Source organism: Anomaloglossus baeobatrachus, chromosome 3 (assembly GCF_048569485.1).
Source record: "Anomaloglossus baeobatrachus isolate aAnoBae1 chromosome 3, aAnoBae1.hap1, whole genome shotgun sequence".
Taxonomy (NCBI): domain Eukaryota; kingdom Metazoa; phylum Chordata; class Amphibia; order Anura; family Aromobatidae; genus Anomaloglossus; species Anomaloglossus baeobatrachus.
Genome location: NC_134355.1, coordinates 14,712,476 through 14,735,893, shown reverse-complemented (window position 1 = coordinate 14,735,893; position 23,418 = coordinate 14,712,476). Strand labels below are relative to the sequence as shown.

At 53.2% G+C, this 23,418-nt stretch overlaps 1 protein-coding gene across 1 annotated transcript in view; it reads left to right on the top strand.

Moving 5' to 3' along the window:
* LRFN2 (leucine rich repeat and fibronectin type III domain containing 2) overlaps positions 1–23,418 on the top strand; it is a 710,723-nt gene that overhangs the window by 7,128 nt on the left and 680,177 nt on the right.

Sequence of the window (23,418 nt, the reverse complement as noted above, 5' to 3'; positions counted from 1 at the left end):
CCTGCAACATATGTGACTGTAGGTGCTGTGTTCTTTACTTTGTAGGCCTCATTTAGTTTTTGGTAACAGTAGACTGATACGTTTTACCAAAAAGCTCCATCTTGGTCTCATCTGTCCACAAGACACTTTCGGAGAAAGATTTTGGTTACTCATGTACATATTGGCTTTTTTCTGTCTCTGTGTCAGCAGTGGGGTCCTCCTGGGTCTCCATACCATTTCATGTCATTCAGATGTGGACGGATAGTTCGCACTGACACTGATGCCCCTGAGCTGCAGGACAGCTTTAATTTTTTTGGACCTTGATTGGGGCTTATCCACCATCCGGACTATCCTGCGTTACAATATTTCATCAATTTTTCTCTGCCGTCCACTTCCAGGGAGATTAGCTGCAGTGCCATGAGTTGTAAACTTCTTGGGGACAAAGAAATATCAAGATCCCTGAAGATGGACTTTTAACCTTGAGATTGTTGAATTTTTTTTCAACAATTTTGGTTCCCAAGTACCCAGACAGTTCCCTTCTCCTCTTTCGGTTTTCCATGATTAGTGTGTCACACACAGTGACACAATGCAACGATTGAGTCAACTTTTCCCTTTTTTATCTGGTTTCAGGTGTGATGCCCTGTTGTACTGTTACTTGCAACAGGTGAGTTTGAACGAGCATTGCACGGATTCTTCACGATCGTGTCCAGTCTAATCTATTGTAACTGCGCTGATACAATGTAACAATCTGCCAGGATAGGAGAGGTTTGTACCGATGTCTTTAGCTCACAGAGAAGTTTCTAGACATATTATAAATACAATAAATCTTTATGAGAATTTTCTATTAATTGTCTAGATGTAGACAATAACGGCGCCATTCACTGAAGACGAGTGTAGATCTTCATCAGTGATGAGCGGGCTCTACTGATGCGCCCACGGGTCTCTGTCCCACTCGTCACCGGCCCGGTTTGGGATGTCACGGCGGCCTGGCCCGATTCCCCGTCGGTGTCAATACAATATGAGAGGGATTGGGGATGTTGGGAGTAGTTGTTTCGCGACGCCACCTGTGGTATGCGGCTATAATGGGAGCTGCCGTTGCACAAAGTCTCTCTCTTCTGGGGCGGGTGGTGACGCAGCTCAGATGTTGCAGCTCTCCACAGGCAGAGCTAGGTCCCAGGGAGGATGTTGGGAGTAGTCGTCCACCCCGGTGTGTGAAGCGCGGGGCGCGGGAAGGATCAGACGGCACAGTGGTTGCAGTTTAAGGTGTTTAGTCACTGAGTTGCTCCCGCCGTTGGACTGCCAGACTCCGCTGTGATGGGCTCCAGCCGATCCCGGATAGTTTGGGGGCCGGTACTGGAGGGATACTTTGTGAGTCCTTCTTCCCTGCGCTCTATTGTGTGAGTTCCTGCGAATTAAAGCTACACAGGGACCCGAGTCCTGGGGGTGGTTATGTTCCCCATCCCGTATATCAGGCAGCACGAGTCCGTTACTGGTGCCGCCCTATGGTCGCGACTCCTGGCTCTATATGCTGCTTTTCCCTGGGCGCTGTTGTGGGCCAGAAGACTTGAAATCCTCCGCTCGGTGGATTCTGCTGGCTTGGCGTGAAGTGCCCACCAGCCTAGGGCTCCGCACCCTGAGGTGTGCACCGGTCCTGAGGGAGCTATCAGCTCAGCGACCGTGTTCTCCTGTGTCTCACTTGGTTCCCGGTCGTGTCCAAACTACTTAGTGTGTGTTTGTGGCTCCTGCTCCCCAGATCAGTCGCCCCACCCACTCGAGCCCCAGAGATAGTGGATGGGAGGCCCTAGACGACATGGTGACCATCCTAAGTGACCCTACCCTAACCGTGTCCCGGTGAGAGGGCAACTTGGCTTATATGTGATTGTGGATGTTGTGAAACGGCACCGGCCTCCTCCTTAACCGGGATGAGCACCACACCTCTGATGAGATGCAGTACCCTGTGGCGGCTGAATCCTCAGGGGTGCCACACTACCATGCTCGGGTGCTTGGTACTCGTAACTAGTGATGAGCGGGCACTACCATGCTCGGGTGCTCAGTACTGGTAACTAGTGATGAGCGGGCACTACCATGCTCGGGTGCTCAGTACTGGTAACTAGTGATGAGTGGGCACTACCATGCTCGGGTGCTTGGTACTCGTAACTAGTGATGATCGGGCACTACCATGCTCGGGTGCTCAGTACTGGTAACTAGTGATGAGCGGGCACTACCATGCTCGGGTGCTCAGTACTGGTAACTAGTGATGAGCGGGCACTTCCATGCTCGGGTGCTCAGTACTGGTAACTAGTGATGAGCGGGCACTACCATGCTCAGGTGCTCAGTACTCGTAACTAATGATGAGCGGGCACTACCATGCTCGGGTGCTCAGTACAGGTAACTAATGATGAGCGGGCACTACCATGCTCATGTCCTCAGTACTGGTAACTAGTGATGAGCGGGCACTACCATGCTCATGTCCTCAGTACTGGTAACTAGTGATGAGTGGGCACTACCATGTTCGGGTGCTCAGTACTGGTAACTAGTGATGAGCGGGCACTACCATGCTCGGGTGCTCAGTACTCGTAACTAGTGATGAGTGGGCACTACCATGCTCGGGTGCTCGGTAATTGTAACAAGTGATGAGCGGGATCTACCATGCTCGGGTGGTCAGTACTGGTAACTAGTGATGAGCGGGCACTACCATGCTCGAGTGCTCAGTACTGGTAACTAGTGATGAGCGGGCACTACCATGCTCAGGTGCTCAGTACTGGTAACTAGTGATGAGCGGGCACTACCATGCTCAGGTGCTCAGTACTGGTAACTAGTGATGAGTGGGCACTACCATGCTCAGGTGCTCAGTACTCGTAACTAGTGATGAGCGGGCACTACCATGCTCGGGTGCTCGGTAATTGTAACAAGTGATGAGCGGGCACTACCATGCTCGGGTGCTCAGTACTGGTAACTTGTGATGAGCGGGCACTACCATGCTCGGGTGCTCAGTACTGGTAACTACTGATGAGCGGACACTACCATGCTCGGGGGCTCAGTACTCGTAACTACTGATGAGCGGGCACTACCATGCTCGGGTGCTCAGTACTGGTAACTTGTGATGAGTGGGCACTACCATGCTCAGGTGCTCAGTACTCGTAACTAGTGATGAGCGGGCACTGCCATGCTCAGGTGCTCAGTACTGGTAACTAGTGATGAGCGGGCACTACCATGCTCGGGTGCTCAGTACTCGTAACTAGTGATGAGCGGGCACTACCATGCTCGAGTGCTCAGTACTGGTAACTAGTGATAAGCGGGCACTACCATGCTCGGGTGCTCAGTACTGGTAACTAGTGATGAGCGGGCACTACCATGCTCAGGTGCTCAGTACTCGTAACTAGTGATGAGCGGGCACTACCATGCTCGGGTGCTCAGTACTGGTAACTAGTGATGAGCGGGCACTACCATGCTCGGGTGCTCAGTACTGGTAACTAGTGATGAGCGGGCACTACCATGCTCAGGTGCTCAGTACTCGTAACTAGTGATGAGCGGGCACTACCATGCTCAAATGCTCAGTACTGGTAACTAGTGATGAGCGGGCACTACCATGCTCGGGTGCTCAGTACTGGTAACTAGTGATGAGCGGGCACTACCATGCTCGGGTGCTCAGTACTCGTAACTAGTGATGAGCGGGCACTACCATGCTCGAGTGCTCAGTACTGGTAACTACTGATGAGCGAGCACTACCATGCTCGGGTGCTCAGTACTGGTAACTAGTGATGAGTGGGCACTACCATGCTCGGGTGCTCAGTACTGGTAACTAGTGATGAGCAGGCACTACCATGCTCGGGTGCTCAGTACTGGTAACTAGTGATGAGTGGGCACTACCATGCTCGGGTGCTCAGTACTGGTAACTAGTGATGAGCGGGCACTACCATGCTCAGGTGCTCAGTACTGGTAACTAGTGATGAGCGGGCACTACCATGCTCTGGTGCTCAGTACTGGTAACTAGTGATGAGCGGGCACTACCATGCTCGGGTGCTCAGTACTGGTAACTAGTGATGAGCGGGCACTACCATGCTCGGGTGCTCTGTACTGGTAACTAGTGATGAGCGAGCACTACCATGCTCGGGTGCTCAGTACTGGTAACTAGTGATGAGCGGGCACTACCATGCTCGGGTGCTCAGTACTGGTAACTAGTGATGAGCGGGCACTACCATGCTCCGGTGCTCAGTACTGGTAACTAGTGATGAGCGAGCACTACCATGCTCGGGTGCTCAGTACTGGTAACTAGTGATGAGCGGGCACTACCATGCTCGGGTGCTCCGTACTGGTAACTAGTGATGAGCGGGCACTACCATGCTCAGGTGCTCAGTACTGGTAACTAGTGATGAGTGGGCACTACCATGCTCGGGGGCTCAGTACTGGTAACTAGTGATGAGCGGGCACTACCATGCTCGGGTGCTCAGTACTGGTAACTAGTGATGAGCGGGCACTACCATGCTCGGGTGCTCAGTACTGGTAACTAGTGATGAGTGGGCACTACCATGCTCGGGTGCTCAGTACTGGTAACTAGTGATGAGAGGGCACTACCATGCTCGGGTGCTCAGTACTGGTAACTAGTGATGAGAGGGCACTACCATGCTCGGGTGCTCAGTACTGGTAACTAGTGATGAGCGGGCACTACCATGCTCGGGTGGTCAGTACTGGTAACTAGTGATGAGCGGGCACTACCATGCTCGGGTGCTCAGTACTCGTAACTACTGATGAGCGGGCGCTACCATGCTCAGGTGCTCAGTACTGGTAACTAGTGATGAGCGGGCACTACCATGCTCGGGTGCTCAGTACTGGTGACTAGTGATGAGCGGACACTATCATGCTCAGGTGCTCAGTACTGGTAACTAGTGATGAGTGGGCACTACCATGCTCGGGTGCTCAGTACTGGTAACTAGTGATGAGTGGGCACTACCATGCTCTGGTGCTCAGTACTGGTAACTAGTGATGAGAGGGCACTACCATGCTCGGGTGCTCAGTACTGGTAACTAGTGATGAGCGGGCACTACCATGCTCGGGTGCTCAGTACTGGTAACTAGTGATGAGCGGGCACTACCATGCTCGGGTGCTCAGTACTGGTAACTAGTGATGAGAGGGCACTACCATGCTCGGGTGCTCAGTACTCGTAACTAGTGATGAGCGGGCACTACAATGCTCGGGTGCTCAGTACTGGTAACTAGTGATGAGCGGGCACTACCATGCCCGGGTGCTCAGTACTAGTAACTAGTGATGAGCGGGCACTACCATGCTCGGGTGCTCAGTACTGGTAACTAGTGATGAGCGAGCACTACCATGCTCAGGTGCTCAGTACTGGTAACTAGTGATGAGCGGGCACTACCATGCTCGGGTGCTCAGTACTGGTAACTAGTGATGAGTGGGCACTACCATGCTCAGGTGCTCAGTACTGGTAACTAGTGATGAGCGGGCACTACCATGCTCGGGTGCTCAGTACTGGTAACTAGTGATGAGCGGGCACTACCATGCTCGGGTGCTCAGTACTGGTAACTAGTGATGAGAGGGCACTACCATGCTCGGGTGCTCAGTACTGGTAACTAGTGATGAGAGGGCACTACCATGCTCGGGTGCTCAGTACTGGTAACTAGTGATGAGAGGGCACTACCATGCTCAGGTGCTCAGTACTGGTAACTAGTGATGAGCGGGCACTATCATGCTCAGGTGCTCAGTACTGGTAACTAGTGATGAGCTGGCACTACCATGCTCGGGTGCTCAGTACTGGTAACTAGTGATGAGCGGGCACTACCATGCTCGGGTGCTCAGTACTGGTAACTAGTGATTAGCGGGCACTACCATGCTCGGGTGATCAGTACTGGTAACTAGTGATGAGCGGGCACTACCATGCTCAGGTGCTCAATACTCGTAACTAGTGATGAGCGGGCACTACCATGCTCAGGTGCTCAGTACTGGTAACTAGTGATGAGCGGGCACTACCATGCTCGGGTGCTCAGTACTGGTAACTAGTGATGAGCGGGCACTACCATGCTTGGGTGCTCAGTACTGGTAACTAGTGATGAGCGGGCACTACCATGCTCGGGTGCTCAGTACTGGTAACTAGTGATGAGCGGGCACTACCATGTTCGGGTGCTCAGTACTGGTAACTACTGATGAGCGGGCACTACCATGCTCGGGTGCTCAGTACTGGTAACTACTGATGAGCGTGCACTACCATGCTCGGGTGCTCAGTACTGGTAACTAGTGATGAGCGGGCACTACCATGTTCGGGTGCTCAGTACTGGTAACTACTGATGAGCGGGCACTACCATGCTCGGGTGCTCAGTACTGGTAACTAGTGATGAGCGTGCACTACCATGCTCGGGTGCTCAGGGTACCATCCCTCCTCTGTTATCTGATTCGCTCAGGGGCATAACTTGACGCTCATGGTCTCTAATGTGAAGCACGCACAGGGCCCCCAATTATTGCAAGTCTTTAATAGCACTGATCTTTCTATATAAGGCATAGGGACTGTTCTGCCCCCTCGGCTCCAGGGTTTGGGGTGTTGGCACAATCCTGCGCCCCTGTATTGGCTTCAGGTTATTCTAAAAACTCTATTTCCTATTTTGCATACTATAAAACAAATTGTTGCAGTTATCATTTTTCAGGGGATTTGATTGGCTGCTGATTGTCCCATTACTTCCCGGCTCCTCCCACTAGCACTTTATAACTTTCTCTCCTGCTAAGAATATTCTAGAATCTCATTTGTTTCATATCATCTCTGTTCTAAGTGGCTACAGATTGTCATGTTTCTCCCTAGCCCCGCCCTTTGATCATTCCTGCATTCTCATTGGCTATAAAGTATTTTGGCCCCTCCCTTCCATCAAAGAAGACACCCCCGAGGAGCCTGCTCGTAGAACAAGGTTTCTTTGCTGGAAAAACATAAAACTAATCATCATTCTTCAGATTGCGGCCTCTTGTTTCAGGCTGGGGCTCGGAGATACTTGTCACCTCCCTCCGTTATCTTTAATGTGTTACTTAATTACAATTCTTCATTTTTTGCAGTTTTTCTTGCTATTATTAGCCCGACATTGTGCGGTGTGTACTCAGCGGAGCGTGCACTGACGTGGGCCACACGAGGCATTGTGTGGTGTGTACTCAGCGGAGCGTGCACTGACGTGGGCCAGCACGCGGCATTGTGCGGTGTATATGTGACGCCCTGGGCAAGCCAGGGGACACAGGTCACACACCACACACCCCACATCCCAGGTAGGCACACCTAAGCTGAACCAGAAATCCTTGTTGCCTTCCTCCAGGAGTCTGATGATGCACACCAGGGGGTGGGCCAGGCGGTTGCCTCCGCCCACCAAGGAGCTCACAGCTCTGGAGGCAGGAAGTGTCAGGCAGTCAGCTCAGGGAAGAGCTTGAGAACAGAGTTAGAGCCCAGGTAGGGCAAGTGTAAACACCTAAGTGAAAGTAAAGAGAGAGAAGTGGTAAAGGAGGAAAGCAAGTGAGGTGACAAGAAGAAAGGAAAGCCTGAGAGCCCAGCTTTGTGTAGGGCCAGATCAGCAAGGTCAGCGACGGCGGTGACTGTCCGGAGGGGGACCGTTTGGAAGTTCCTGGAAGGACCCCGTTGGCTGTGTGCCCGGTGGTCTGGAGCAGTGTTCCGAAAGACAGTCAGCACCAGGGCAGGGGCCTCTCGGACCCCGGCAAGGCTAGGAGTCGCCAAATTTGCCGAATCCGTCAGTGAAGGGGACGTAGATTCCCCCAACAACCAAGTCCCGATTGAAGGCAACAGTCCAACCTGTACAACAGAGACACCGCCACCGCCAGGGCACCAGTCTCTGAGGGCCAGCGCCTGCGGGCAAAGTGTAGTGCTCCTCCGGCCCAGCTTGAAGCCGGGGAGCGGGTTACCGGTGGGGACCCATCGCAACCATCCGTACATACAGGTGCAAGGAAGAGGGACATCACCGTCACCTACCGGGAAAGCAAAGCAGCCGTCTGTGGGACCGTCCTACCAGCCGTTGGTTTACCGTACAAACTGTGTCACGTCTCAGGCTGAGTGAGTACCACAGTGCCGCAAGGCACAGCGCTGACCCCGCGTCCCTGCGCCCACCAGGCCCTGCACCTCACAAGCCATCACCGGGTCCCGGGATCACCAACCCCTACCCACGGAGGGGCAACACAACACCTGGCTGCTCCCCATCACCATCCCCGGGATCCCCGCATTGAGCAGCAATGGTGCTACACATCACCACAACCGTGGGTGGCGTCACGGACATTATCCCAACACCCCAAACAACCCCCCTTTCACTCACGGGCGAGGAGTGCCGCTCGAGGAAACCCCCGGGATCCGGCCTACGGCTCGAGCCACCACTGAGCAGCCGGACCCGAGCAGAAGGGGTGAGCGCGGTGTGCTGACACCCTCCTCCCCGCCCGCGACATATACTCAGCGGAGCGTGCACTGACGTGGGCCAGCACGCAGCATTGTGCGGTGTATACTCAGCGGAGTGTGCACTGACGTGGGCCAGCATGCGGCATTGTGCGGTGTATACTCAGCGGAGCGTGCAATGACGTGGGCCAGCACGCAGAATTGTGCGGTGTATACTCAGCGGAGTGTGCACTGACGTGGGCCAGCACGCAGCATTGTGCGGTGTATACTCAGCGGAGCGTGCACTGACGTGGGCCAGCACGCAGCATTGTGCGGTGTATACTCAGCGGAGCATGCACTGACGTGGGCCAGCACGCGGCATTGTGCGGTGTGTACTCAGCGGAGCGTGCACTGACGTGGGCCAGAACGCAGCATTGTGCGGTGTGTACTCAGCGGAGCGTGCACTGACGTGGGCCAGCACGCTGCATTGTGCGGTGTGTACTCAGCGGAGCGTGCACTGACGTGGGCCAGCACGCGGCATTGTGCGGTGTGTACTTAGCGGAGCGTGCACTGACGTGGGCCAGCACGCGGCATTGTGCGGTGTGTACTTAGCGGAGCGTGCACTGACGTGGGCCAGCACGCGGCATTGTGCGGTGTGTACTTAGCGGAGCGTGCACTGACGTGGGCCAGCACGCGGCATTGTGCGGTGTGTACTTAGCGGAGCGTGCACTGACGTGGGCCAGCACGCGGCATTGTGCGGTGTGTACTTAGCGGAGCGTGCACTGACGTGGGCCAGCACGCGGCATTGTGCGGTGTATACTCACCGGAGCGTGCACTGACGTGGGCCAGCACGCGGCATTGTGCGGTGTATACTCACCGGAGCGTGCACTGACGTGGGCCAGCATGCGGCATTGTGCGGTGTATACTCAGCGGAGCGTGCACTGACGTGGGCCAGCACGCGGCATTGTGCGGTGTGTACTCAGCGGAGCGTGCACTGACGTGGGCCAGCACGCGGCATTGTTCTCCAGAATATCACGCGCTCCCCTGTGACTCCCGCGTGGCAGCTTCGTCGCTGCATCTCTCCACCTGTCACAACATGGGTCACTGACGCCGGCTCCATCACAGCCATAGATCACACAGAGAAGATTCCGGAAAAACACCAGCAAAATGCAGGAGGCTAAAAATACCCGCACATTGTGCTGCATCTGAAGGTCGTTCCCTTAAAGGAGAAGAGTCCAGGAAACATCCTATTGTGATACTATGTAACAATAGGAATAAAGAGATTCCAAGTGGAAGAGGTAATTGTCGTGCTCAGTGGTAAATGTCGTGCTCAGTGGTAATGCAGAGCATAGCATAATGTGCCGATATTAATAGGGATGTATGTAATCTATACCGGAAGATTAGGAATCTGCCAATCTGATGGAATTCGATTTGTTTGATTCATTTGAATGTGGCTTGAAAATTCAATTTGTTGTATCAAATTGCTGCTAAAAGCCCCTCTTATGCCCTGAGGTCTCTTCAGACTCCAGAACATAGTGAATTCAGAGATTAAAAAATTAAAAAAAATTATATTATTCGGCACCTTTCATCTGGTGCCGCAGCTTCCTGAATGTTCCTCCGTTGGCTCCGATCTTTATGGTCTTCACTCTTATTTTCTCTTTCACGTCTTTGATGCTCACTAGTCCTCATATACTGTAATAACATCACTCAAGGAAAGACGGCAGATAAGACCGGAGACAATGGGTGAAGGGAGCCAACAGAGGAACGGGCGAGGAGCAGCTTCCTGAATGTTCCTCCGTTGGCTCCAATCTTTATGTTCTTCACTCTTCTTTGCTCTTTCACGTCTTTGATGCTCACTAGTCCTCATATAGTGTAATAACATCACTCAAGGAAATATGGCAGATAAGACCGGAGACAATGGGTGAAGGGAGCCAACAGAGGAACGGGCGGGGAGCAACTTCCTGAATGTTCCTCCGTTAGCTCCGATCTTTATGGTCTTCACTCTTCTTTGCTCTTTCACGTCTTTGATGCTCACTAGTCCTCATATAGTGTAATAACATCACTCAAGGAAATACGGCAGATAAGACCGGAGACAATGGGTGAAGGGAGCCAACAGAGGAACGGGCGGGGAGCAACTTCCTGAATGTTCCTCCGTTGGCTCCAATCTTCATGGTCTTCATTCTTCTTTGCTTTTTAGATTCTGTGATACTCACTAAACCTCATATAATGTAACATTACTTGAGGAAAGACAGCAGATAAGACCGGAGTCAGAGAGAAGTGAGCCAACTGAGGAATGGTCATGGAGCTGTGGCACCAGGACAGGGGATGGGGCATTAAATATTTTTTTCTTTAACTGCTAACACCGGAAAAAAGAAATAAGTGAAATGTTAGCCAGGGCTCCACCATTTTTCTTAATTAAAGTGAATCCGATTGCAAAAAAATTGGGTTCTGATGATTTTTATGTTTTCAGGCAAATTTGATTCACCTTAAATTGACTCACTCATAATTCTCTATTTGACTTTCTCACATTTTTCAGATATGAGACGTCTTTTGTTCACTTTATTTAGAGATTAATATATGAAGCAAATGCTACAATTACAGTAAAGACTGACACTAGGGAAACAATGGGAAATAAGTGGATTTATGGCCTCCAAGTAAAGGTGCTACTCACCATGCTGAATTTATTTTATTTTATTTTATTTTTGCTCTTTTCATCCTTTTTTTTCCATATGGATAGATTCCTGGGCTGCAGCTAGTGATTGGCTGCAGTGGTCTGATGCCTATTCAGCTGGAAAATGAAGTATGCAGATAGTTGGTGTGGAGACACGGGGGTCAGTGGGTGCTCTCCTGTGGAGACACGGGGGTCAGTGGGTGCTCTCCTGTGGAGACACGGGGGTCAGTGGGTGCTCTCCTGTGGAGACACGGGGGTCGGTGGGTGCTCTCCTGTGGAGACACGGGGCTCAGTGGGTGCTCTCGTCCGCTGGCCCAGCCGCCTTTAGAAAGACATTGTGGCTCAGGGCTCATCCCAACTGAACGCCGGCCTCCTTAACCGTGGGCGGACACTACTCAGACAACACAGGGTGAGGGAATCACAATATTAAGACTTTATTGGATCCCCAAACAATTAACGGCACATAACACATAACCAGCAAAACACACAAATGTAACAGGCAACAGAGTCTCACCCTTCCGCTGGCTCACCAGGGATTAGAATGTCCGTGCCTCAGAGCTTCCAGGGCCACTTACTCCAATCCAGCAGCACCCCGCTTTCGGCGGGCACCCACCGAGAAAGGAATAGCGCCAGATTTAGGAAGCTGGCTGAGGTCTGCAAAGTCTGTACCAGGTGACCGATTTGTCCCAACCTGGGTTTCCTCCTTAAGTAGTCACTGGTATGATGATATAATCCTGGCAGCCGGAGTCGAAATCCCTAGACTGTGGATATGGTCTCCAACCGGAACCGGAGTCCCTAGATTGAAGCCACAAGGTATCCTGATCCTCTAGCCAGCTCCTAAGAGCTTAGACTGGATCATGCACATCCATCAACAACCACCTGGTGACTTAAAGAAATCCTCTTTTATAGCCACAGCCTTCCACTTGGATACACTGCGTCCTCATCGGATTGGTTGGACAAGATTGCTTCTCCCATTGGATGAATTTCAAGCTGCATGGATAATGTTCATTTAAATGATGTGGGTAGGAAGACTGAAGATATCTACATGGAGTCTGCAAGTCACCGACTAGACAATGGCTACTAAGGTAATCACATTAGCAATACACAACTACATTACGATGATTATTGGAAGGGTCTGGAGAAACAATAGCTAAGCAAACATGAGTTACTACACAAAAGAACAATACGTCTGGCTGAATGTTAAGGCCCAGTCACACACATCGACTTACCAGCGATCCCAAAAACGATGCGACCTGATAGGGATCGCTGGTAAGTCACTGGGAGGTCGCAGATGTGATGTCACACAGTCAGATCTTACCAGCGATGCAGGAACAATACAGGTCGCAGTAGCGACCTGTATAACGATCTCAGCAGTCACTGTGACTCTGTCACACAGCGTCAAACACAGCGATGCCTCCTGCCCAGCAGGACATCGCCTTTGAAGAAAATGGCCTGGACCATTCTGCAACGACTAGTGATCTCACAGCAGGGGCCTGATCGCTGGTAAGTGTCACACATAACGAGATCGCTAACGGGATCGCTACTGCGTCACCAAAACCGTGACTCAGCAGCGATCTCGCTAGCGATCTCGTTATGTGTGACGGTACCTTTAAGAAATTTTAACCCATGAGAGTCCATGTCGTCACAGTTGGGTTACCGAGTCATTGAGGCTTCTTCCTACAGAAGAGTAACAGGAGATCCAGAAGCTGAGGATTATTGTTATTTTTTTTGCAGAAAATAAAATTTAGGAGTGGAGAACCCCTTAAAGGGAAAGGTCAACTCCTGAGTATGCAGCTGTTTCTAAATATTAGGAATTCACTTGTAATACCTTTCTCGACCACTTGATGTTCTGTCACAGAGCTCAAAGCTCCTTTCTCCATGTGTGCACAGAGCACTACTAGTGGCAGAAATGAGTACTGCAAGCATTTACACATTTTGGAAACCTGATTTCCTGCATTTTTCTGATCTGAATAAGTAAAATAAATAAAAGTATTTACAAAACAAATGATCAAATGCATAAAAATATTAAATCTATAAAATAAGTCCCAGTTCTTACTGACTTCCTCGCTTCTTACCTTTTCTCTAGGAAGGGAAAGGCTTTTAGCGTTTTCCTTCTTCTCCGGCGGTTGGCCATTAGATTATGTATTTCTCGGTGGATAATGTATCATGTTTTATTAATGGGCAAAGAGGTAGAACTTATTGTAGTTGGCGATCTTGTGGGAGTTTATGGGGCACGGATAACCGTTACCGGCTAACAAGCATTGATAAATCGCCTTGTGCTGTGTATTGTGCCAAAACTTTGTGTCACTGTCGGAGGAATAGTCCTGAAATCGGCCCTGATTCATCAAGATGGGTAACGATTTCCATGGTATTCTCCATGAGGGGTGCACTGGAGGAAGAAACAGATTTTTATGCCAAAATTCTGGAAAAAAAAAGTTTAGTAATACGGGACCATGGTCTGCTGTATCATCGAATTCATGGCTCCCCCCCCCCAATTTTTCCTATTTTGTCAGTTTGTGAGGGTGTGGAAGTGATCCTGTATCTGCTCTAACTGTCAGAAGTAATTATTTTTTGGAGGTGCATTGATTTCCATGGGCACCATGCACTTCTTTTGCATTGTTACCTGGCACTGCCAGCTGAATATTGGCGAGGGCGGTATTATTTTGGATAGCGCCCCCTTCTGTAGGCACCCCTCCAAAATGACTGCCAAATTGGAGTGATTTCATGAACATCTGAAAATCGTTCTACAAATTATGCAACATCAGAGCTCAACACAAAAAAGATTAAAAATAAAAGTAAAGAGAATTGTTTACTGTGAGCTCCATTTTATAGAATTTGGTATTAAAAATATCAACAAGAGACGAAAAAAGAAAAGAAAAGGGACTTTAAAAAAATCCCACAAATGATGAATTGGGACACAAAATGTTTCAATTTATCATTATTTAAAAACGTTCTGCTTGCAATCCGTAAAGGGTACTGCTCTTATGTCCATTTCAAGATACTTAGGCCTTGTGCACACGCTGAGTTTTTGGTGCAGATTTGGTGCAGTTTGTTGCTCTCCTTCTCCCAGCAAAGTCAATGAGAATCCTGCAGTGCTGTGCACATGTTGCTTATTTTTTCCTTGCAGTTTTGGGTACAGAAAAAAATCTGCAGCGTCAATTGTTGGTGCATTTTTTCTGCATTTTTTTTAGCCCTTGCATCCACTGAGTACACCAAAAAAAGCAGCATAAAATGTACCCCCCAAAAAATGCACCATTTTTGGTGCGGTTTTGGGGCATTTTTCGACCACAAGGTTCGTTTTTTGGTGCAGCGTGAACACATACCCTTAGGGCTCATGCACACATTGCGTAATTCCATGCATTTACGCTGCGTATTGCACTGCAGTGTAATGCATGCGTCCTGCGTCCCCTGCACAATCTATGTAGATTGTGCATGAGACTTGCGCATGATGCTTTTATGAACTCAGCAATTTTGTTGCTAAAATTTTGACCCAAATCCGTGTGTTCATAAAAACAGCATGTCACTTAATTAGAGCGCTATGGATGCAGCTCCCGCTCTGTCTATGGTGGGGGCAGCAGCCAGAGCGCATTAAATCTGTATTTTTTTAACAAAAAAAAGCATCCATTATACAGTGTTTCTGCAGCGATTTGAAGCGAACACGTGCTGTCAAATCGCTGCAGAATATTCAGCAGTTACGTGCGCACATAGCCTCAGGCTGTTTGTGCATGCTGAGTTTTTTATTGCAGATTTGGTGCAGTTTATCTTGCAGTTTGTTGCCCAAATCCGCATCTCTCCTTCTCCCAGCGAAATCAATGCAAATTCAGAAGTCTTGTGCCCACATTGTTTCTTTTTTACTTGCAGTTTTGGGTGCAGATATATCTGCAGTGTGTCAATTGCAGTAGAGGTTTTTTGTTTTTTTTTTAGCCCTTCCAGGCATTGATTTAATGAAAGACAAGGCACAAAAAAAAACGTAATGAAAATGAACTAGAAACTCACCAAAAATGCATGCGTTTCTTGTTGTGTTTTTCTGCCACAAGGTGCAATTTCTGATGAGAATTTTCTGCACCTAAGGGGCACTTTGCACGCTGCGACATCGCAGGCCGATGCTGCGATGCCGAGCGCGATAGTGTCCGCCCCCGTCGCAACTGCAAAATCCTTGTGATAGCTGCCGTAGCGAACATTATCGCTATGGCAGCTTCACATGGACTCACCTGTCCTGCGACCATCGCTCTGGCCGGCGACCCGCCTCCTTATTAAGGGGGCGGGTCGTGCAGCGTCACTGCGACGTCACACGGCAGGCGGCTAATAGGAGCGGAGGGGCGGAGATGAGCGGGATGTAAACATCCCGCCCACCTCCTTCCTTCTGCATATCCTACGGAAGCCGCAGTGATGCAGGTAGGAGATGTTCCTCGCTCCTGCGACTTCACACACAGCGATGTGTGCTGCCACAGTAGCGAGGAACAACATCGGACCGTCGCGTCAGCGTAATCATGGATTACGCCGACGCTGCACCGATCATGCGATTACGACGCTTTTGCGCTCGTTAATCGTATCATCGAGCCTTTACACACTGCGATGTCGCATGCGATGCCGGATGTGCGTCACTTTCAATTTGACTCCACCGACATCGCACCTGCGATATCGTAGTGTGCAAAGCCCGCCTAAGGCTAAGTTCACATTTTTGTTGTTTTGCATCAGTCACATGCGTTGCTTGACGCTTGTGAATGATGCGTTGTACAACGGATGACAAGAATTCATTGTCGGACTCCGTTGTAAAAGAGAGAACGATCAGCTGATCGCTCACAGGAGCCGGTCGCTGGGTGATCAGCTGATCGCTCACAGGTGCCGGCTGGCTTTTGAGAGCGAACAGATGATCTCCCGGTGGCCAGCTAATGAGAGTGATCAGCTGATCGTTCGACCGCCGAGAATGTGTGTGGGGGTCGAGGGGCGGAGTGCGGGTTGGGTGGAGCCGAGTGGGGCCATAACGCTGAGGACATCAGTGCTGGTGACTGCATGGCTCGGGACAGGTGAGTGTGAGTGTGTACATGCGGAGTGCGGGAGGGGGCGAGGCCGAGAGGGGAAGTGTCGGGCTCCCTGCACACGTAGCCTGGGTAAATATCGGGTAACTAAGCAAAGCACTTTGCTTGGTTACCCGATAGTTACCTTGGTCATGTGTGCAGGGAGCCAGAGAGAGCATGCGCAGCGAAATCCTACGGATTGCGGTGCTCAAAAAACATTACAGGCTGCGTACCTCCTGCCCGGCTGTCAGTCATTCCACGACTGATCAGTCGGGTGGAGGATGCGACGCAGCATCATCAGTCACAATCCGCCGCTCATACAAGCCTTTTGAAACAACGGAATCCGCCAAACGGATTCCGTTGTTTACCAGAGCCAGTAATTGTGACTGATAGAAATTGACAGAAATATGAACATAGCCTAATTTTTTTTTTTTTTTTTAAATCTGCAGCATGTGCACAATACAGTAAGACCATGTTCACATGCAGCACTTTTGCAGTGATTTTATTACGCACATAAGAAGCTGTTTTGTACAGAACCTGCAGAACCTCGCGATCTCATGCACACGACTGCTGATTTCTTTCTTCACTGAATTTGAAAACTGCATCATTTTTTTTAAATCTGGAGAACATCACTTTTCTCAGTGTTTTTTGCTGTGTTTTTGGTAATAAAACCCTCGTAATGACACATAATTAAGCGTGTCCTGTGGACAAAACACATTTGCAATATTCTGAAAAAATGCAGCTACGGCAAAAAATGATGCAAGTGAACAAAGCATGGCGTAATCCTGCACACAGCCGTCCTGTTCTCAGCTCAGCAGTGATACAATGTATCCAGTATAGAGAACGCTGCTCCAGAGGACACGTTGTATCACTCCTCCAGGGCCGGACATGTGCACGAACGTTTCACTCACAGTGAGATCTGGAAAAAGAAGAATGGACACAGAATGTATCAGTCATAAAACTTTTCTTTTGTTTATAAATAAGATCCTTAGTAATAATAGTACCCTCCGCTTCCAGGGCCCATGTACAATATACGCAGTACTGTATATACTGTATATACTTTTTCGTTTTCAGGATATTTCTCCTTATTTTCGAGCTCGGTAAATCCATCAATTGACTAAACAATGGCGCGGCTGTAACGTGAGGTCGCAGATCAATTGTCATTGATGAAGCGGCTCCGTAAGACAAATGTTGTGATATATATTGTTACGTCCCATATATGACAATTACGTCCCGGCTCAGAGTGATTTATTGGACCAGGATCGGAGTTTTCTTAGAAATTGATGAGTCGTGGTCTTTTTTTATACATTGAGGTGGAAGATTGCTCAGCAGGAATTGCTTAGGCTGTGTTCACATTTGTGCACTGATTAGAGGGGCAGCACGGGGCTCAGAACAAGGTGGACCCCCGAATCTGAGTAACCGTGCTTACAACTATGGAGGCGCACAGCCATTATAGAGGATGCAGCACAGGGCTCAGAACAAGGTGGACCCCCGAATCTGGGTAACCGTGCTTACAACTATGGAGGCGCCCAGTCATTATAGAGGGTGCAGCACGGGGCTCAGAACAAGGTGGACCCCCGAATCTGAGTAACCGTGCTTACAACTATGGAGGCGCACAGCCATTATAGAGGATGCAGCACAGGGCTCAGAACAAGGTGGACCCCCGAATCTGGGTAACCGTGCTTACAACTATGGAGGCGCACATCCATTATAGAGGGTGCAGCACGGGGCTCAGAACAAGGTGGACCCCCGAATCTGAGTAACCGTGCTTACAACTATGGAGGCGTACATCCATTATAGAGGGTGCAGCACGGGGCTCAGAACAAGGTGGACCCCCGAATCTGGGTAACCGTGCTTACAACTATGGAGGCGCACAGCCATTATAGAGGATGCAGCACAGGGCTCAGAACAAGGTGGACCCCCGAATCTGGGTAACCCTGCTTACAACTATGGAGGCGCACAGCCATTATAGAGGGTGCAGCGGGCACCTCAGGAGACAATATAGTTAAGGGTACTTTACATACAACAACATCGCTAATGATATATCGTCAGGGTCACATTGATAGTGACGCACATCCGGCGTCGTTAGCGATATCGTTGTGTGTGACACCAAGGAGCGATGATCAACGATTGCAAAATCGTCAAAAATCGTTGATCGTTGACACGTCGCTCATTTTCATAATATCGTTGGTGGTGCATGCCACTGCTTGTTCATCGTTCCTGCGGCAGCACACATCGCTACGTGTGACACCGCAGGAGCGACGAACATCTCCTTACCTGTGTCCACCGGCAATGAGGAAGGAAGGAGGTGGGCAGGATCTTACGGCCGCTCATTTCCGCCCCTCCGCTTCTATTGGGCGGCCGCTTAGTGACGTCGCTGTGATGCCGCAAGAACCGCCCCCCCTTAGTAAGGAGGCGGATCGCCGGCCACAGCAACACAGCAACGTCGTTATACAGGTAAGTACGTGTGACGGTTGTTAGCGATATTGTGCGCCACAGGCAGCGATTTGCCTGTGTCGCACAACCGATGGGGGCGGGTATGCTCGCTAGCGAAATCGATAGCGATATCGCAGCGTGTAAAGTGCCCTTTACTGGAACAGAAAAATGGCATTGGGTCACCTCATTACCCGAAACCACCACCCAACAAACAGAACTGACTCTGGCGTATGTTGTGCTCCCATAAACCTTAAAATAAACATATAAATGAGTGGTGCTGGAGAAGCAGTATGAATAGGTCTCTGCAATCTCGGCACTTCCTATACTTATTTGCTCACGTATCGGTCAGCGCCAGTCTCTGCTCTCTCGGCACATTCTATACTCATTTGTTCCGTATCGGTCAGCGCCGGACTCTGCTCGCTCTCTCTCGGTCAGCGCCGGACTCTGCTCGCTCTCTCTCGGTCAGCGCCGGTCTCTGCTCTCTCTCTCGGTCAGCGCCGGTCTCTGCTCGCTCTCTCTCGGTCAGCGCCGGTCTCTGCTCGCTCTCTCTCGGTCAGCGCCGATCTCTGCTCGCTCTCTCTCAGTCAGTGCTGGTCTCTGCTCGCTCTCTCTCGGTCAGAGCCGGTCTCTGCTCGCTCTCTCTCGGTCAGCGCTGGTCTCTGCTCGCTCTCTCTCGGTCAGCGCTGGTCTCTGCTCGCTTTCTCTCGGTCAGCGCCGGTCTCTGCTCGCTCTCTCGGTCAGCGCAGGTCTCTGCTCGCTCTCTCTCGGTCAGCGCCGGTCTCTGCTCGCTCTCTCTCGGTCAGCGCCGGTCTCTGCTCGCTCTCTCTCGGTCAGCGCCGGTCTCTGCTCGCTCTCTCTCGGTCAGCGCCGGTCTCTGCTCTCTCTCTCGGTCAGCGCTGGTCTCTGCTCGCTCTCTCTCGGTCAGCGCCGGTCTCTACTCGCGCTCTCTTGGTCAGCGCTGGTCTCTGCTCATTCTCTCGGTCAGCGCCGGTCTCTGCTCGCTCTCTCTCGGTCAGCGCCGGTCTCTGCTCTCTCGGTCAGCGCCGGTCTCTGCTCGCTCTCTCTCGGTCAGTGCCAGTCTCTGCTCGCTCTCTCTCGGTCAGCGCCGGTCTGTGCTCTCTCTCTCGGTCAGCGCCGGTCTCTGCTCGCTCTCTCTCGGTCAGCGCCGGTCTCTACTCGCTCTCTCTTGGTCAGCGCTGGTCTCTGCTCATTCTCTCGGTCAGCGCCGGTCTCTGCTCGCTCTCTCTCGGTCAGCACCGGTCTCTGCTCTCTCTCTCGGTCAGCGCTGGTCTCTGCTCGCTCTCTCTCGGTCAGCGCCGGTCTCTGCTCGCTCTCTCTCGGTCAGCGCCGGTCTCTGCTCTCTCTCTCGGTCAGCGCTGGTCTCTGCTCGCTCTCTCTCGGTCAGCGCCGGTCTCTGCTCGCTCTCTCTCGGTCAGCGCCGGTCTCTGCTCGCTCTCTCTCTCGGTCAGCGCCGGTCTCTGCTCGCTCTCTCTCGGTCAGTGCTGGTCTCTGCTCGCTCTCTCTCGGTCAGAGCCGGTCTCTGCTCGCTCTCTCTCGGTCAGCGCTGGTCTCTGCTCGCTCTCTCTCGGTCAGCGCTGGTCTCTGCTCGCTTTCTCTCGGTCAGCGCCGGTCTCTGCTCGCTCTCTCTCGGTCAGCGCAGGTCTCTGCTCGCTCTCTCTCGGTCAGCGCCGGTCTCTGCTCGCTCTCTCTCGGTCAGCGCCGGTCTCTGCTCGCTCTCTCTCGGTCAGCGCCGGTCTCTGCTCGCTCTCTCTCGGTCAGCGCCGGTCTCTGCTCGCTCTCTCTCGGTCAGCGCCGGTCTCTGCTCGCTCTCTCTCGGTCAGCGCCGGTCTCTGCTCGCTCTCTCTCGGTCAGCGCCGGTCTCTGCTCGCTCTCTCTCGGTCAGCGCCGGTCTCTGCTCGCTCTCTCTCGGTCAGCGCCGGTCTCTGCTCGCTCTCTCTCGGTCAGCGCCGGTCTCTGCTCGCTCTCTCTCGGTCAGCGCCGGTCTCTGCTCGCTCTCTCTCGGTCAGCGCCGGTCTCTGCTCGCTCTCTCTCGGTCAGCGCCGGTCTCTGCTCGCTCTCTCTCGGTCAGCGCCGGTCTCTGCTCGCTCTCTCTCGGTCAGCGCCGGTCTCTGCTCGCTCTCTCTTGGTCAGCGCCGGTCTCTGCTCGCTCTCTCTCGGTCAGCGCCGGTCTCTGCTCTCTCTCTCGGTCAGCGCTGGTCTCTGCTCGCTCTCTCTCGGTCAGCGCCGGTCTCTACTCGCTCTCTCTTGGTCAGCGCTGGTCTCTGCTCATTCTCTCGGTCAGCGCCGGTCTCTGCTCGCTCTCTCTCGGTCAGCGCCGGTCTCTGCTCTCTCGGTCAGCGCCGGTCTCTGCTCGCTCTCTCTCGGTCAGTGCCAGTCTCTGCTCGCTCTCTCTCGGTCAGCGCCGGTCTGTGCTCTCTCTCTCGGTCAGCGCCGGTCTCTGCTCGCTCTCTCTCGGTCAGCGCCGGTCTCTACTCGCTCTCTCTTGGTCAGCGCTGGTCTCTGCTCATTCTCTCGGTCAGCGCCGGTCTCTGCTCGCTCTCTCTCGGTCAGCACCGGTCTCTGCTCTCTCTCTCGGTCAGCGCTGGTCTCTGCTCGCTCTCTCTCGGTCAGCGCCGGTCTCTGCTCTCTCTCTCGGTCAGCGCTGGTCTCTGCTCGCTCTCTCTCGGTCAGCGCCGGTCTCTGCTCGCTCTCTCTCGGTCAGCGCCGGTCTCTACTCGCTCTCTCTTGGTCAGCGCTGGTCTCTGCTCATTCTCTCGGTCAGCGCCGGTCTCTGCTCGCTCTCTCTCGGTCAGCACCGGTCTCTGCTCTCTCTCTCGGTCAGCGCTGGTCTCTGCTCGCTCTCTCTCGGTCAGCGCCGGTCTCTGCTCTCTCTCTCGGTCAGCGCTGGTCTCTGCTCGCTCTCTCTCGGTCAGCGCCGGTCTCTGCTCGCTCTCTCTCGGTCAGCGCCGGTCTCTGCTCGCTCTCTCTCTCGGTCAGCGCCGGTCTCTGCTCGCTCTCTCTCGGTCAGTGCTGGTCTCTGCTCGCTCTCTCTCGGTCAGAGCCGGTCTCTGCTCGCTCTCTCTCGGTCAGCGCTGGTCTCTGCTCGCTCTCTCTCGGTCAGCGCTGGTCTCTGCTCGCTTTCTCTCGGTCAGCGCCGGTCTCTGCTCGCTCTCTCTCGGTCAGCGCTGGTCTCTGCTCGCTCTCTCTCGGTCAGCGCCGGTCTCTGCTCGCTCTCTCTCGGTCAGCGCCGGTCTCTGCTCGCTCTCTCTCGGTCAGCGCCGGTCTCTGCTCGCTCTCTCTCGGTCAGCGCCGGTCTCTGCTCGCTCTCTCTCGGTCAGCGCCGGTCTCTGCTCGCTCTCTCTCGGTCAGCGCCGGTCTCTACTCACTCTCTCTTGGTCAGCGCTGGTCTCTGCTCATTCTCTCGGTCAGCGTCGGTCTCTGCTCGCTCTCTCTCGGTCAGCGCCGGTCTCTGCTCTCTCGGTCAGCGCCGGTCTCTGCTCGCTCTCTCTCGGTCAGCGCCGGTCTCTACTCGCTCTCTCTTGGTCAGCGCTGGTCTCTGCTCATTCTCTCGGTCAGCGCCGGTCTCTGCTCGCTCTCTCTCGGTCAGCACCGGTCTCTGCTCTCTCTCTCGGTCAGCGCTGGTCTCTGCTCGCTCTCTCTCGGTCAGCGCCGGTCTCTGCTCGCTCTCTCTCGGTCAGCGCCGGTCTCTGCTCTCTCTCTCGGTCAGCGCTGGTCTCTGCTCGCTCTCTCTCGGTCAGCGCCGGTCTCTGCTCGCTCTCTCTCGGTCAGCGCCGGTCTCTGCTCACTCTCTCTCGGTCAGCGCCGGTCTCTGCTCGCACTCTCTCGGTCAGCGCCGGTCTCTGCTCGCTCTCTCTCGGTCAGCGCCGGTCTCTGCTCGCTCTCTCTCGGTCAGCGCCGGTCTCTGCTCGCTCTCTCTCGGTCAGCGCCGGTCTTTGCTCGCTCTCTGTCGGTCAGCGCCGGTCTCTGCTCTCTCTCTCGGTCAGAGCTGGTCTCTGCTAGCTCTCTCTCGGTCAGCGCCGGTCTCTACTCGCTCTCTCTTGGTCAGCGCTGGTCTCTGCTCATTCTCTCGGTCAGCGCCGGTCTCTGCTCGCTCTCTCTCGGTCAGCGCCGGTCTCTGCTCTCTCTCTCGGTCAGCGCTGGTCTCTGCTCGCTCTCTCTCGGTCAGCGCCGGTCTCTGCTCTCTCTCAGTCAGTGCCGGTCTCTGCTCGCTCTCTCTCGGTCAGCGCCGGTCTCTGCTCGCTTTCTCTCGGTCAGCGCCGGTCTCTGCTCGCTCTCTCTCTCGGTCAGCGCCGGTCTCTGCTCGCTCTCTCTCTCGGTCAGCGCCGGTCTCTGCTCACTCTCTCTCGGTCAGTGCTGGTCTCTGCTCGCTCTCTCTCGGTCAGTACCGGTCTCTGCTTGCTCTCTCTCTCTTGGTCAGCGCCGGTCTCTGCTCGCTCTCTCTCGGTCAGCGCCGGTCTCTGCTCGCTCTCTCTCGGTCAGCGCCGGTCTCTGCTCGCTCTCTCTCGGTCACGCCGGTCTCTGCTCGCTCTCTCTCGGTCAGCGCCGGTCTCTGCTCGCTCTCTCTCGGTCAGCGCTGGTCTCTGCTCGCTCTCTCTCGGTCAGCGCCGGTCTCTGCTCGCTCTCTCTCGGTCAGCGCCGGTCTCTGCTCTCTCTCTCGGTCAGCGCCGGTCTCTGCTCGCTCTCTCTCGGTCAGCGCCGGTCTCTGCTCGCTCTCTCTCGGTCAGCGCCGGTCTCTGCTCGCTCTCTCTCGGTCAGCGCCGGTCTCTGCTCGCTCTCTCTCGGTCAGCGCCGGTCTCTGCTCGCTCTCTCTCGGTCAGCGCCGGTCTCTGCTCGCTCTCTCTCGGTCAGCGCCGGTCTCTGCTCGCTCTCTCTCGGTCAGCGCCGGTCTCTGCTCGCTCTCTCTCGGTCAGCGCCGGTCTCTGCTCTCTCTCTCGGTC